General features: G+C 41.4%; 1 non-coding gene across 1 annotated transcript; it reads right to left on the reverse strand.

The window, feature by feature from the left end:
* Positions 1 to 13,656: 13,656 nt before the first annotated feature.
* Positions 13,657 to 13,763, reverse strand: LOC120279682. Its single transcript, XR_005541989.1, has one exon. It is a non-coding gene; the product is annotated as a small nucleolar RNA R71 (small nucleolar RNA).
* Between the last annotated feature and the right edge of the window lie 611 nt (positions 13,764 to 14,374).

Raw genomic sequence — 14,374 nt, forward strand, 5'->3', positions numbered from 1 at the left:
GGTTGATGCTTTGCATCGGGGAGGAGCTTTGATGAACAAAAAAGTGGATGATGCCTATAATTTAATTGAAGACATGGCTCTCAACCATTGCCAATGGGCAAGTGAAAGAAGCACCGCTCCAAAACCTACAGGAAGACATAAGGTGGAAACCTTAAACTTAATTGCAGCCAAGGTGGATGCTTTAACTCAAAAATTTGACAAACTGAATGCTCCAAGTGCCGCCAATGCTACATGTGAAATCTGTGGTTCCACAGGACATCTAGCTATAAACTGTCAACTGATCGCATCCCCCTCTTCAGAACCATCAGTGGAGCAAATGAACTATCTCAATTTCAGTCAAAGACCCGTCAATGATCCATTCTCCAACACCTACAACCCTGGTTGGCGAAATCATCCTAATCTTTCCTACAAGAGCAATCAACCTCACTTTGATCAAAACCACAGCTCTAATGTCCCTAGACAGCCACCAGGATTCCAGCAGAGAATTTCCAATCCACAACCTGTGCAGAAATCAAATTTGGAGGCTTTGCTAGAGAATTTTGTTGTAACACAAGCCAAGCAAAATGAAGAGCTTAAGCAGCAAGGTCAAGTCATGAATGAAGCAATTCGGTAGCTTACTTCTAAGGTTGATTCCTTGGCTACCCACAACAAAATGCTGGAAAATCAGATTGCTCAACAAGCTAGTTCTTCATCCAGACCCCCAGGGATGTTTCCAGGAACCAGAAATTAATCCAAGTGAGCATTGCAAAGCTATAACTCTAAGGAGTGGAAAACAATTGGAAGATCCCAAGTCAAAACAAGCTGAAAATGAAAACATTGGGGTGAATCCAGCTGAAAAAAATGATACACAACAGCAAACGGCTGAACACAACAGTGGAGATGCAGAAAAAGTTGATGAAACACCGAGGTATATACCCCAAAGCCTTACATACCACCTGTGCCATTTCCACAAAGGTTAGCCAAGGCCAAGTTGGACAAGCAATTTGGAAAGTTTTTAGAAGTTCTTAAGAAGTTATACATCAACGTTCCTTTTAGAGAAGCTTTGCAACAAACGCCATCATACGCGAAATTTTTAAAGGATATTCTATCCAAGAAAAGGAGATTAGAAGAGTATGAAACAGTGGCATTTACGGAGGAGTGCAGTGCATTAATCCAAAACAAATTGCCTCCAAAACTGAAAGATCCGCGCTTCCCGATTCCATGTGAGATTGGGGCGGTAAGCTTTGAGAAAGCTCTATGTGATCTAGGTGCAAGTGTAAGCTTGATGCCTTTGTCGGTGTCAAGAAACTAGACATGGGAGAGTTAAAAGCCGACAACAATTTCCTTTGCGACTCGCGGATCGATCCATCAAACATCCAATATGTATTCTTGAAGACATCCCAATCAAGGTCGGTAAGTTCTTTTGTACCACGCGACTTTGTGGTTTTAGAAATGGAGGAAGACACTCAAATTCCAATCATTCTGGGGAGACCCTTCTTGGCAACTACAGGGGCACTTATTGATGTTAAAAATGGCAAGCTTTCTTTAGCATCAGTGAAGAAAAAGTAGAATTTGATTTGGCTAACTCAGCTAAACACTCTTTTTGTTGAAAGTTCATGTTGTAGGGGTTGATCTACTTGAACAAGCTATCAAAGAGGAGTTGCCAAAACACACTTCCAAAGACCCACAGTCGGCTGTGTTTGGTACAAGATGAGCGAGAAAAGATAATGAAGATGGTGAGAATGAGAAATGTGCCGCAGTGCTGCCGATCTAAGAAATTTCTGCAACACCAGCAGCTCATAACTGAAATTTTGGAACCAGTTTCCACAATACACAACCCAGAAGAGACTATAAAGCTCCCAAGGTAGAAATTAAACCTCTCCCATCCACTCTCAGGTATGAATTTCTTGGACCTAATTCCACATATCCTGTGATTATTAATGCTGACCTAAGCAGGGCGGAATCTTAAAAACTTCTCAATGAGCTTAAATTGCACCAAAAAGCCATAGGATACACAATAGATGACTTGAAAGGAATACAACCATCAATTTGCATGCACAGAATTCTACTTGAACCTGATTTTAAACCTTCTATTGAGCACCAAAGAAGACTAAACCCCAATATGAAGGAAGTTGTTAGGAAAGAGGTGCTTAAATTGCTTGATGCCGGTGTGATTTACCCAATTTCCGATAGTGAGTTGGTCAGCCCTGTGCAAGTAGTTCCCAAAAAAGGAGGCATGACTGTTTTGAAAAATGAAAATGATGAATTAATCCCAACTAGAACTATCACGGGTTGGAGGATGTGCATAGATTATAGGAAATTGAACAAAGAAACAAGGAAAGACCACTACCCACTCCCTTTTTATAGATCAAATGCTAGAAAGGTTAGCTAAACACTCTCATTTTTGTTACTTAGATGGATTTTCTGGTTTTTACCAAATTCCTATCCATCCTAGTGACCAACACAAGACCACATTCACTTGCCCTTATGGCACTTTTGCCTATAGGAGGATGCCATTTGGTCTTTGTAATGCTCCCGCCACCTTTCAATGTTGCATGACACAGAATTTTTTGATTTTATTGAAAACATCATGGAGATTTTTATGGATGACTTTTCGATTGTGTGGCACAACCTTTGATGAATGCTTAGCTAACTTGTCTAAAAAGTGCTATCTGAGTGTCAAGAAATGAACCTCATCCTTAAGCGGGAGAAGTGTCATTTCATGAGTGCAGAGGGCAGTATCGTCTTTGGGACATGTGGTGTCCGAACGCGTGGCATTGAAGTAGACAAAGCGAGAGGTGGAAGTCATAGAGAGGATGCAGACCACCTACAATAGTTAAAAGCGCATCCGTAGTTTCCTGGGACATGCGAGGATTCTATCGGGTCGCTTTATAAAGTTTCTCCAAAAATTGCAAAACCCTTAACTAATTTGTTAGCTAATGATGTTCCTTTTTGATTTTAATCATAATGCTTGTTTGAATGCGTTCGCAGGTTGAAAAAGGCATTAACCATCACCAATAATTATATCCCACCCGATTGGGAGTTGCCCTTTGAAATCATGTGCGACGCGAGCGACTACTGTCTGTAGGAGTCAGTGTCACCAGTGGATGGAAAAAGAGATTGAATGCAATCTACTATGCAAGCAAAGCGTTAGATGAAGCCAAGTCAACTATGCCAGCAAGGAAAAAAGAACTCCCAGAGCGGTTGTGTTTTGCTTTTGACAAATTCGAGTCCTACCTCGTTGGCTCCAAAGTGATAGTATACACGAGATCATGCTGCGATCAAATATCTCCCTAAGCAAAAAGGATGCAAAGCCAAGGCTAATTAGGTGGATTCTCCTCCTTCAAGAATTCGATCTTGAGATTCGTGATAAGAAAGGTCAGGAAAATGTGGTAGCCGACCACCTCTCAAGATTGCATCAAGTTGTGGAAAAGAATGGAGAGAATGAGAGTCGCTATTAACGATGCATTTCGATGAACAAGCTAGCGAGAATTTCCGCATTGACACTCCATGGTATGCGATTTTTGCGTGAACTACCTAGTTTGTGGAATTACGCCATCAGACACGAAATTCCAATGAGAAGAAAAAGTTCTTTTCAGACTTGAGACACTATTTTTGGGATGAACCATTTCTTTACAAATGATGTGCTGATGGAATACTTCGAAGGTGTATCCCTGAAGATGAAGCAGAAAAAGTCTTGTTCCATTGTCACTCTTCATCTTATGGTGGTCACTGTAGCTCTTCAAAAACTGCAGCCAAAATACTTCAAGCTGGGTTTTATTGGCCTACACTTTTCAAAGACACGAGGAGATTTGTGCTTGCTTGTGATCGTTGTCAAAGAACAGGAAACATTTCAAGAAGGCATGAAATGCCTCTTAATTACATCCTTGAAGTGGAAATCTTTGACGCTTTGGGGAATAGATTACATGGTCGCTTTCCATCTTCATGCAACAACGAGTATATATTCTTGTGGTACATGGATTACGTTTTCCAAATGGGTTGAAGTCTGTTCCATCCCCAACAAACGATGCCCGGATCGTAATTAAGCTCTTGAAACGGGTAATTTTTCCAAGATTCGGAGTTCCTAGAGTCATCGCATAAGTGGTGGAGGATCACACTTCATAGAAAGACAATTTGAAAAGCCTCCTTAGAAAATATGGGGTAACACATAAGATCGCCACACCGTACCACCCCTCAAACAGAGTGGGCGTCCGAAAATTTCAAATAGGGAGATCAAAAACATACTTGAGAAAACGGTTTCAACAACAAGAAAGGATTGGTCACTGAAACTTGATGATGCCTTATGGGCATATAGAACAGCTTACAAGACCCCAATTGGCATGACACCATTTTGTTTAATTTATGGCAAGGCTTGTCATTTGCCGGTTGAGTTGGAACACAAGGCATTTTGGGCAGTTAAAGCTCTTAATTTTGATATGAAGACAGCCGGAGATAAGAGAAAGCTTCAATTACAAGAACTGGAAGAATTGAGATTGGATGCCTATGAAAATTCAAAGATGTACAAGGAAAGAACCAAATTATGGCATGACAAACAGATTTTTCGCAGAGAATTTCAGGAAGGAGATTTGGTCCTGCTTTTTAATTCACGACTCAAGGTTTTTCCAGGGAAATTAAGGTCGAGATGGTCAGGACCTTTTGCAGTGAACAAGGTCTTCCCGTATGGCGCTGTTGAGGTTTACAGAGTGCAACAATGAGCACTTTCAAGGTTAATGGGCAAAGACCCGAAGCATTATATTGTTGGAGAACCTATTGAGAAAGGGGAGAACTTATGTTCTCTCAACTCCTCCCATCATTGAATAAATGAATAAAAAGGGTCGTGCTCGTGACCTTAAAGACGAGCTCCCTGTTTTTCTTTTTGATTTTCAGTCTTTGTTTTAATTTTTCTGGTTATGTTACAAATTTTCAATTATATTAGCTGATTTAAGTTCAATTTTTTTTCTGCGGGTTCAGAGTTGTCCCAAAGCTCTTTTCAGCTCATTTGATGTTCAAATGTACTGATCAGACTACCACTGACCAGGTCATGATTCGTCGAGTTCACCCGGTATGAAACACAACCGAGTGCGTCGGGAACACGATTGTGGATCGTGACGGACTGGGAGAATCCAGAAGCAATTTTTCCCTCCAAATTTTCCAGTCTTCTGCTCCCAATCCCAATGTCCACTCCCACTTTCCACCCACCCCCATCACTTTTTCGCTCGCCCCAAGACTGATCTAAACACTACCTATGCCTTCCCCCAATGATCTTCTTGTCCTTGGCTTTACTCCACATTGCCTTTTTCCTACTACCAAGACACTCTCCCATAACTCTCCCATCCCATCAACTATCCATCATCCCATCTCCAGCATTCACATATTTTAACACAGCCCCCCACTTTTCTCTCAAAGATCAAACCATCAACCTAAAAACTCCATAACCAACCCCCATTCTCACCGGCATTTTTTTCACAATCTCACCCCTCGAGTTCCGCGCGTGACACTCATCATCATGCGACTCGGAGAACCAGACGCCGCACTGCTTTGCAACTGACTCCGAGGACCAGCCTCCGCAACCTCCTCCTGCAGAGCCACCCCTAACATTGAACAGACCGCTTAACGCTTCCACTCACCACATCATATTCAAGGATGCTTTCCAAAGGAATAGGTACCGAGTTCTTTCTAAAGCGGAAAATCATCCCAACCAGGTATGTTGATGACAATCTTCTCCGCACCTTGGGTATCCTTGATGATGTATATTGGATGGTAGGCAACCTAGGGTGGACCACATTTGTCAACATGAGATTCCCCACTTATGAATGCCTCACCCTAGAGTTCTTAAGCTCAGTGATGTCCATGTTTTGTATGGTCCAGGTAGTGAGGAAGGTAAAATCACATTTAGACTCCTCAACCAGGATTTTAAGCTTAATTTGGCTCAATTTAACCACATTTTCGGTCTTCCAACCGGTGGTGACCGCAGGACACCTAAAGACTTTGATGCCACTGATTTTTGGCACACCCTCACCAATGAACCCAAATATGAACCCTCAACTGCTAGGGCAACTCGATCTTAGGGAATCCATGTTTCCGCTTACATCCACCGTGATATGGCCCTTTCTTTGTTTGGTCGTGGTGAGTGTGAGGCCATTGTTAGGCAGTTCGAGCTCATGTTTCTCTGGGCAATGCTCCACAACACCCCTTTTAGACACTCGGGTTCCCACTTGGCTCGCTCAATTTGCTAAAAGTAGGCAAGGCTTCCTCGGGAGACATTGTCCTTGGTGGTCTTATTACTCCTATTGCCTTTGCTTTTCATTGTGACTGTCTCGCGTTTGAGTATTCCGTGCAATACTCGGTTGGACATGGAAGCTTGCATTGCTATGAAGATGATCATCAAAGAAGTGATGTCCACTCACCTCATTCTCAAAGGGACACCACGTTATCCTCTTCCCGACCCTTAGCAGACCACTGTCCACCGCCGCGACAACTGGGGATTTCCTGGCCTGAACCCTCCTGCACCACAACATGCTAGAAATCCCCCTACAGAACAAGCTCCACAACCCCCACGGCAGATTCCACAGACTGCAGACTATCTCCCACGCATCATGACTGCCCTTGACTCCATTGCTGCTGAACAACAAGCACAGCGGCCAATCTTAAACCGGCTTCAGCAACAAACTAATTCAATCTACGAATAGCTAGTCGAGCAAGGCCACTTTCCTCCTCCATAGTGATCCGGTCAGTTCTCTACTCCCCATTTGCTTACTTTTAATTAATTTCTTAACATTGAGGGCAATGCTTGAAGTAGGCTTGGGGGAGTTAGTTTAGTAGTTGCATTGCATCTTTTCATGCATCCCTTTGCGCACTTGCATTTGCACGAGTCTAACTTTGCTAATCTCATTGCTTATGATCTTGCATTTTAATTTAGTATATACATTTGCAATGGGTTCTTCTTGAGATTTTGTGATCCCGTAGCATTCTCTTTGCCTAAGTTAAGTTCTCAAATAAGAGGGAAATGATATAGGTGATGTTTTGAATATTGAACTCAAAAGCGATGAAGAAAAAGAGAGAGGTCTATGGCAGCACTCCTCTGTTTCATGGGCTATTTGCTATCAAGACATGAGTGTGTCTATGTAGGATTGTAAGTGCCTAACCCGCATGTGCACCCTTCGAAAAATAAAAAAATAAAAAAATCACATCCTATGTTAGTCGGACAAAGAATTGAAAAAAAAAAGATCAATGAATGGTTAAAGAAATCCTATTGATCCCTCTAATAAGCAACTTGGCATGGATTGTGTAAGGGAGTTCTATGAAGTCTCTAAAACTCATTGCATCTATATATCCTATCTTAAATGTCAGGACCATTTGCATGTGAGGTGAATCAAGTTCTTTTGTGATGCTCGTGTACAGTCGATCCTATGGGAGAAGCTGAATTACTCCATGACCTTTACTCCATGACCTTTATGAACTCTATTCATAAGTTATGCTTGTGTCCTGTGCTAGATAATGTCAACATTTGAATTCTGTTAACTTCCCTTGTCATGTTGTCTAAATTGTAACATTGCTTGAGGACAAGCAAAATTCAGGCTTGGGGGAGTTTGTTGCATATATAAATTGCATTATAAACATCATGCATTTAGCTAGTATTCATTCATTTTTCCTAGTTTTTATGGTCATTTCCCTTTCTCCTTGTACAATCTACATTTTCTAGTTGTTTTTCATTGTAGGAAAGTCTGGAATTGGTCGAGAAACTTGGAGACTAGGAAGAAACACATGACTCTATCCGTGGTCTGCGAGAAGTACACTGTGGTCCATAAAGTAACTGGGGCCCAGCTTTTATCTTTTGGCTATAAAAAGGACCATAAAGGGGCTCTAAAGAGGGGTGGGAAGGTCAGGAAAAAGGGGTCATGGGTCGGAAAGGCAGAAGGGAAGCTTTGAAGACCTGTAGAAAGTTGAAGAAGGAGGGGAGAGCTGAAAATTGAAGATCAAACCCTGTGGATGTCATAGGGAGTCCTCTCGACCTTGCTTTGTTGTCGCTCTGTCCGAATTACTATTCTTTCTATCTTTTTCTTTGTAACTGAGATGGTGTGTGAGTAGAACTTTTCTTAGGTTTGGGATTAACCCAAGGTGTTTTGTGTATGATGTGTTGACACTTTTGTATGGATCTTTTATGCTTAATGGTAGATTTCTTGAGCTGATTTCTGATTTGAGTACACAGCTTGTGATTGTGAAAGCATTGCTTGCTATCTTAGAGATCTAGGTTGGCTGAGAGGTTAACTTGGGTCTTGGAACCTCTTTAATCACCCTGAATATACCGAAAGGTAATTCTTGAGGGTCTTTGCCTTAATCACTGTACTTAATCAGGTTTTGAAGAGGTTTATCTACCACGAAAGTAGGAGGTAGCCTAATCAAGATCTAACTTGTTATCTCTTGAAAGAGAGTGACAAGTAGTTTAGGATTAATGCCTTTCAAGAGATCTACCCAATTATAACCTAGATCCAAAGACATCGTTCATATTATACCTTGTGGTGAGTTCCCAAACCTAAGTTTATATTAGCTCTGAGTACGATCCGCGACTACGTGTCCCTTCACTACGATTGTGTTTCATTCCTTGTTTCTTGTTGTTCTTAATTCTCATCTTTTTAATTGTCTAGATAACCTCTTGTTGCAATAGGTTGGTAATTACACTTGGTCCTCGTGGGATCGATACTTATTTACTACTTGGAAAAAAAAACCGTGCGCTTGCGGTTGTGCAACAAGTTCTTTGTTATTGCACGTACTAGAGTAAGAACATGTTTGAGTTGTAAGGTTAGAAAATAAGTGATGGAGGAGTATTTGGAGCTCCTTAGCCCCGTGGAATACAACGACCCCTGTGTCACTCACAGGGTATTACTTGGCGATCCCGTACACATGCGGGAACACAATCAACTACAGGCTTGAGCTTATGAGGACACACCCACAGTCTATTATCAAATTCAAATGTTGTGAAGGTGTTTTTGAAGGGATGTATGTCTGCTTGTCTCCATTGAATGCTGGATTTCTAGAAGGATGCAAACCAGTAATTTCAGTAGATGGTTGCTGGTTGAAGGGTTTGTTTGGAGGGCAACTACTTTTAGCTGTATGGGATAGATGCAAATGATTGCATCTATCACATTGCATGGGTAGTGGTGGATAGGAAGAATAATTATAACTAGAGATGGTTCATGTTGCTTGTCTACTGAACCATTGGGCTTTTATGAGTGATCGGTAGAAGGTTTGTTCTCATAACACTTCCTCTTCAATTAATTTTATATAGTTCTTATAATGTCAACTTTAACTGATCCATGTTGCTTGTCTCCATTGTTTTTTGTTATCTTCTTGTTTGTCCTTGTGTATTGTATAATATATGGGAAATAAATATCATTATAGGGCCTAATACTTGCATTGCAAGACCTATTCCCCAATAGTGAACACTGATATTGTGTTAGGCATATACACACTAACTTCAAAAATTATCACAAAGGAAAAGCTCTAAAAGATCAACTATGGAAATGTGCGAGGGCCACTTACAAACCTGTATTTAATAAAGAAATGGAATTTTTGAAGGGAATGCCCCTAGAGCTTATGGGTTCTTACAGAAAATAGCACCTGAGCATTGGTGTAGGGCACACTTTAGACCAATATTTAAATGTGACATGCTCTTGAATAACCTCTGTGAATGTTTTTGATAGTGTAATACTTGGAGCAAGGAGCAAAGGGATAGTGACATTGAATGAAATTATTAGAACAAAGTTGATGTGCAGAATTCAAAAGAAAAGAGATGATATGCAGAAATGTGGCAGTGAGTATTATCCTAGAATAATGAAAAATTAGAAAAGGCAAAGGCATTGAGCTTTACTTATAGCATAACCTGGTCAGGAGGTGCACAATACCAAGTACTACGTAATGAGAACCAATTTGTGGTGGACAGAATAGAAAAAACTTGCTCTTGTAGAAAGTGGCAACTAACTGGAGTGCCTTGTGCTCATGCAATCTCTGCATTATATTACAACAAGGACAGGCCTAAAAATTATATAGATGAATGTTACAAGGTGTCCACATTTCTAGCAATCTATAACCACATTCTATATCCCACATAGGACAGGAGTTGTTGGCCTAGTAGTACCCAGAGCCTTATGATCCCACCTCCATCTGTAAATAATAAAAGAGGGAAGAAAACAATGCTGAGGAGGAGAGACCTAAATGAGGAGGCTCGATACACCAAAAGAAAGGTCAGCATGAAGGGTAGGAAGATTACTAGCAGTATATGTGGTGCTACTGGCCATAACAAAAGATTTTAATGAATTGAGGTACCTTTGTAGCCTAATTTATGAATTAAATGAAATAAATTTTCATTTAGTAATTAGCCATGGTTTGTAACCATGCATAGATATATATATATATATATATGATAGGCCAGGTTGCAAAATGAACCAGGACAACCAAGTGATGCAGCAACTAATGATGTGGAACAATCTGAGGTGATTTCTTTTTCCCCTTCCAAAATTGCAAGTTATTGATACACAACCTGCTCTCCAAAATTTAGCAATTGAAACTGAAATGAGGCCAATGAAGAGCAAAATCAAGACTAGAGGAGGATAGAAAAATAACAAAATACAGCCACCCCAGGTGCTAAGAAACACAATGTAACAAATCATGTAGAACCTACAATCAACAGAGAATCAAGCAAGAAGGCTCCTGCAACCTCAAGAGCTCCTCTGTTGAGACCCAGAATGAAGAACAAAAACATGGAAGCTAAGACTCAAGCGGGACCTACAATGAAAAAGAAAAACGAATGGGTTCCTCCTGGTGTTGGAAATTTTGCACCAGCTGCAAGAAATACTAGCTGAAGAGAAGTCCCATAGTCTTATTAGCTTGTTGATTAGTGCTTGTGTGTTAAGAATGTGAAGTGTTCTTTCCTTACAATGAGCATTTCTTTTATCAGGTTTAAGCGCTAATACATGTGTATTTGTGTTCTTTTGCACATGTAGGGTTGTGAAGCTATGCTTTAAGAAAAGAAGCCAAAAGTAAATCGTGTACATACTATTTGGTGGAATCTTAGAAGCAACAAACGTGAAGACACAAGTGGGGCTCTCAGATACGTGAATGTGTGCCAACCTTCATGTATTTGATAAGTGCTTGTGCGATATGAATGCGAAGCATTCTTTCCTTATGTTAAGCATTACCTTTCTTGGGTTTTTACACTAATATGTGTGTTTTTATGTTACTTTTATGCAGGTAGGGTTGTGAGGCCGATTATGAAGGAAAAAAGCCAATGTGGATCATAATGCACCGATTTTGGAGGAAATCTTGCTAAGGTTCAAACGCGAAGACATAGGTCGGGTTTGAGATGCTAGAGTGTGTGCCAACCTCCTCATATTTGAGTGAGCACAACCATTTGAAGGGGCACAAGGGCAGTCATACTCAAGCATTCTGACTTATGCATATAGAACAAGATCTCCACCAACTTTTCCATCATTGAAAAAGCAAAGTAATCCACGACGTGAGCGTGTGCCTATTTGCGTTACCTCGATGAGAGTATGGATTCGGGAAGTATTTCAGGCCGGATACTGTAGCAAAGCACTTTAGCAACATTGTAGTAAAGTATTGTAGCAGCACTGTTCACAGCTGGCTGAGAAAGCTGCAGAACAAAGAATCCACACGGGCGTGTGGAAATTCCACACGCCTGTGTGAAAAATCCACAGGGACATCCATAAGGCCGTGTGGATTCCCGATTACAGCCCTATTTAAACCTGATTCAGCCCAGATTTCAGCATTCTTTTCTCCATCTTTTCCCCAACTTGAGAGAGGGCTTCGGCTAGGGTTTTTAAAGGTATTGGCTAGGGTTTTGGAGAGGATCTACTATTCTGACATCGTCATCTCTTTGGAAGAAGGTTGGTAGGGGAGCTTCCGTCAAGGCGTATTCTATACCAGACAAGGGGATCTTTGGACGACGAGTAGAGGACTTTCCACAAGACCATCGACACGACTATCAAGGGGTTTTCTATGGATTCATTGGTTTTACATTCTATTTCTTTGATTGTACTTAGCTCCATGGAGAGCTAAACTCCTAGTGGGTACTTGGGTATTTGTGAACCCTAGGATGTATTCATTTCTTTGAATCTCTTTATTATGCTTTCAATTAATTGATGCTTATTGTGAGTTCCAACCTTCAATGCTTGATTGTGTGAATACTCACCTAGAGTGACACTAGGGTTGAGAGTTCTTGTTGTTAACCTTGTGAGTGAGTGACACACCACGAGTGTTAGACAAAGCTAGGTTAGAGAGGGTTGAGAGGGTGAGTCGAGAGGTACAGGAGCGTCCCCTTTCCCCTCTGATGTGTTAGATTTTACCTCCGTTCCTCGAGTTCTTTGCAGCCATAATAGAGTGAATGGTCTAAGGGATCACCTTCCGCTGGGGCTTAGTTGCAGTTGCAATGGAGTGAAGTATAGAAGTGATCTTAGTATCTAGGGCTTAATTGTGGTTTGGGACCTTCCACCTGGACCAAAGGGTTAGGTCTATAATTAGGTAGAGATTTATCACCTTGAATCCCTAGAGCTCATTGTAATTCTATGCGAGTGCGAGGTTGAGAGGTTATCCAATCTCTCCTCCGGGACATGTATAGAGTTAGGCATGGTTGACCTTAGATTTGGGACTATGTAGTTAAGGATTTCCACGACTCACTATTGCATTAATTAGGAAGCATAATAGAGAGTTCTTGCACTTGAAATGATTGTCATAAGCGGAGCAATATCCGGGTACCCCATCTTTATCCACTGCCTTACCTTATCCTTTACTTGTGCTCTCTTACTTGTTGTTTGTACTTTTGAGAATTGAATCATTGTCACATATATCACTATTCACTTTTCACATAGTTAAGAAGCGAATTAAGTATTTTTTTCCCCTACTCCTTGTAGATACGATATCCACTCATCCAGGATTATTACTTCGACAAACCCGTGCACTTGCGGGATATAAGCAAGGAGACCTTGTCAAGTTTTTGGCGCCGTTGCCGGGGAGTAGGCGTTTAGAGATACTTTGCACTATGTTTTCTTAGCTATTTTACCATACATTCTATTTCATATCTTCTTATTCTATCATCATTCTGATTTCTTTTTCTTTCTTTTTGGGTGCAGCTCCAGGTTATGACTCGAGGGAACGCCTCAATATTGATTGAAGGAGATCCCGAGCTTGAACATACACTTAGAAGAAAAGGGAAAGAGCCTGTGCAAGAACAGTCTAATCTAGCTGATTTTGGAAGTGGAAGAATCTGAAAACATGGCAGAACAGAATGAGGAACATCGGACATTATCCGATTATGCCAGACCTTCAGTGTTGGGGACACAATCGAGTATTGTGCGCCACCCGATTATAGCTCAGAACTTCGAGCTGAAGCCGGCATTTATCCACATGTTACAGCAATCTGCACAGTTCAATGGTTTGGCCGATGAGGATCCAAACAGTTATATAGAGAGTTTTCTTGAAGTGTGTGATATGCTGAAGATAAACGGGGTGACGGATGATGCCATCAAATTGTGAGCCTTCCCATTTTCCCTAAAGGGGAGAGCGAAGTAATGGCTACACTCATTACCTAGAGCATCAATTACCACATGGGAAGAGATGGTAGAAGCTTTTCTTGCCCGTTATTTCCCTCCCGGAAAATCCGCAAAGCTTAGGAATGAGATCTCATCTTTTGTTCAGTTGGAATTGGAGTCGCTATTTGAGACATGGGAAAGGTTCAAGGAGCTCCTGAGAAAGTGTCCGCAACACGGATTTCCAAAGTGGATGATTGTTCAGACCTTTTACAACGGTTTGAACCCGAGTACAAGACAACTCTTGGATGCGGCAGCAGGAGGTACCTTAGGTAGCAAGACCCCCGATGAGGCCCGTCAGTTAATTGAAGAAATGGGGTTAAACAGCTACCAATGGAATGCTAGGGAGAAGAAAAAGATGGTCGGTCTCCATGAGATAGATGCCATAACTTCATTGGCGGCTCAAGTGGAAAATTTGAGTAAGAAGTTAGATCTTCTAACTTCAAATAGAGTACCGACCATGACGAATTGCAACAGGTGTGGTGGAGGACATGCTCCCTCCGATTGCCCGATCTCTATTGGTGATGTATCATCGGTGGAGAACGTTGATTTTGTAGGTAATGGCATGAGACCTCAAGGAAACCCATATAGCAATACCTACAATCCGGGTTGGAAGAATCATCCCAATTTCTCATGGAGCAATCAGGGTCCACCAAAGGCCATGGGGCCACCGGGTTTCCAACCACAACAACAAGCCCCGCATGTGGAAAACAGAGTTTCAGGTTTGGAAACCCGAATGAATGATTTGGAGAAGGCCTTGACTAGATTTGTGCAACTGCAAATACAAGGTTTGA

The sequence above is a fragment of the Dioscorea cayenensis genome, chromosome 16 (assembly GCF_009730915.1).
Source record: "Dioscorea cayenensis subsp. rotundata cultivar TDr96_F1 chromosome 16, TDr96_F1_v2_PseudoChromosome.rev07_lg8_w22 25.fasta, whole genome shotgun sequence".
Lineage (NCBI taxonomy): Eukaryota > Viridiplantae > Streptophyta > Magnoliopsida > Dioscoreales > Dioscoreaceae > Dioscorea > Dioscorea cayenensis.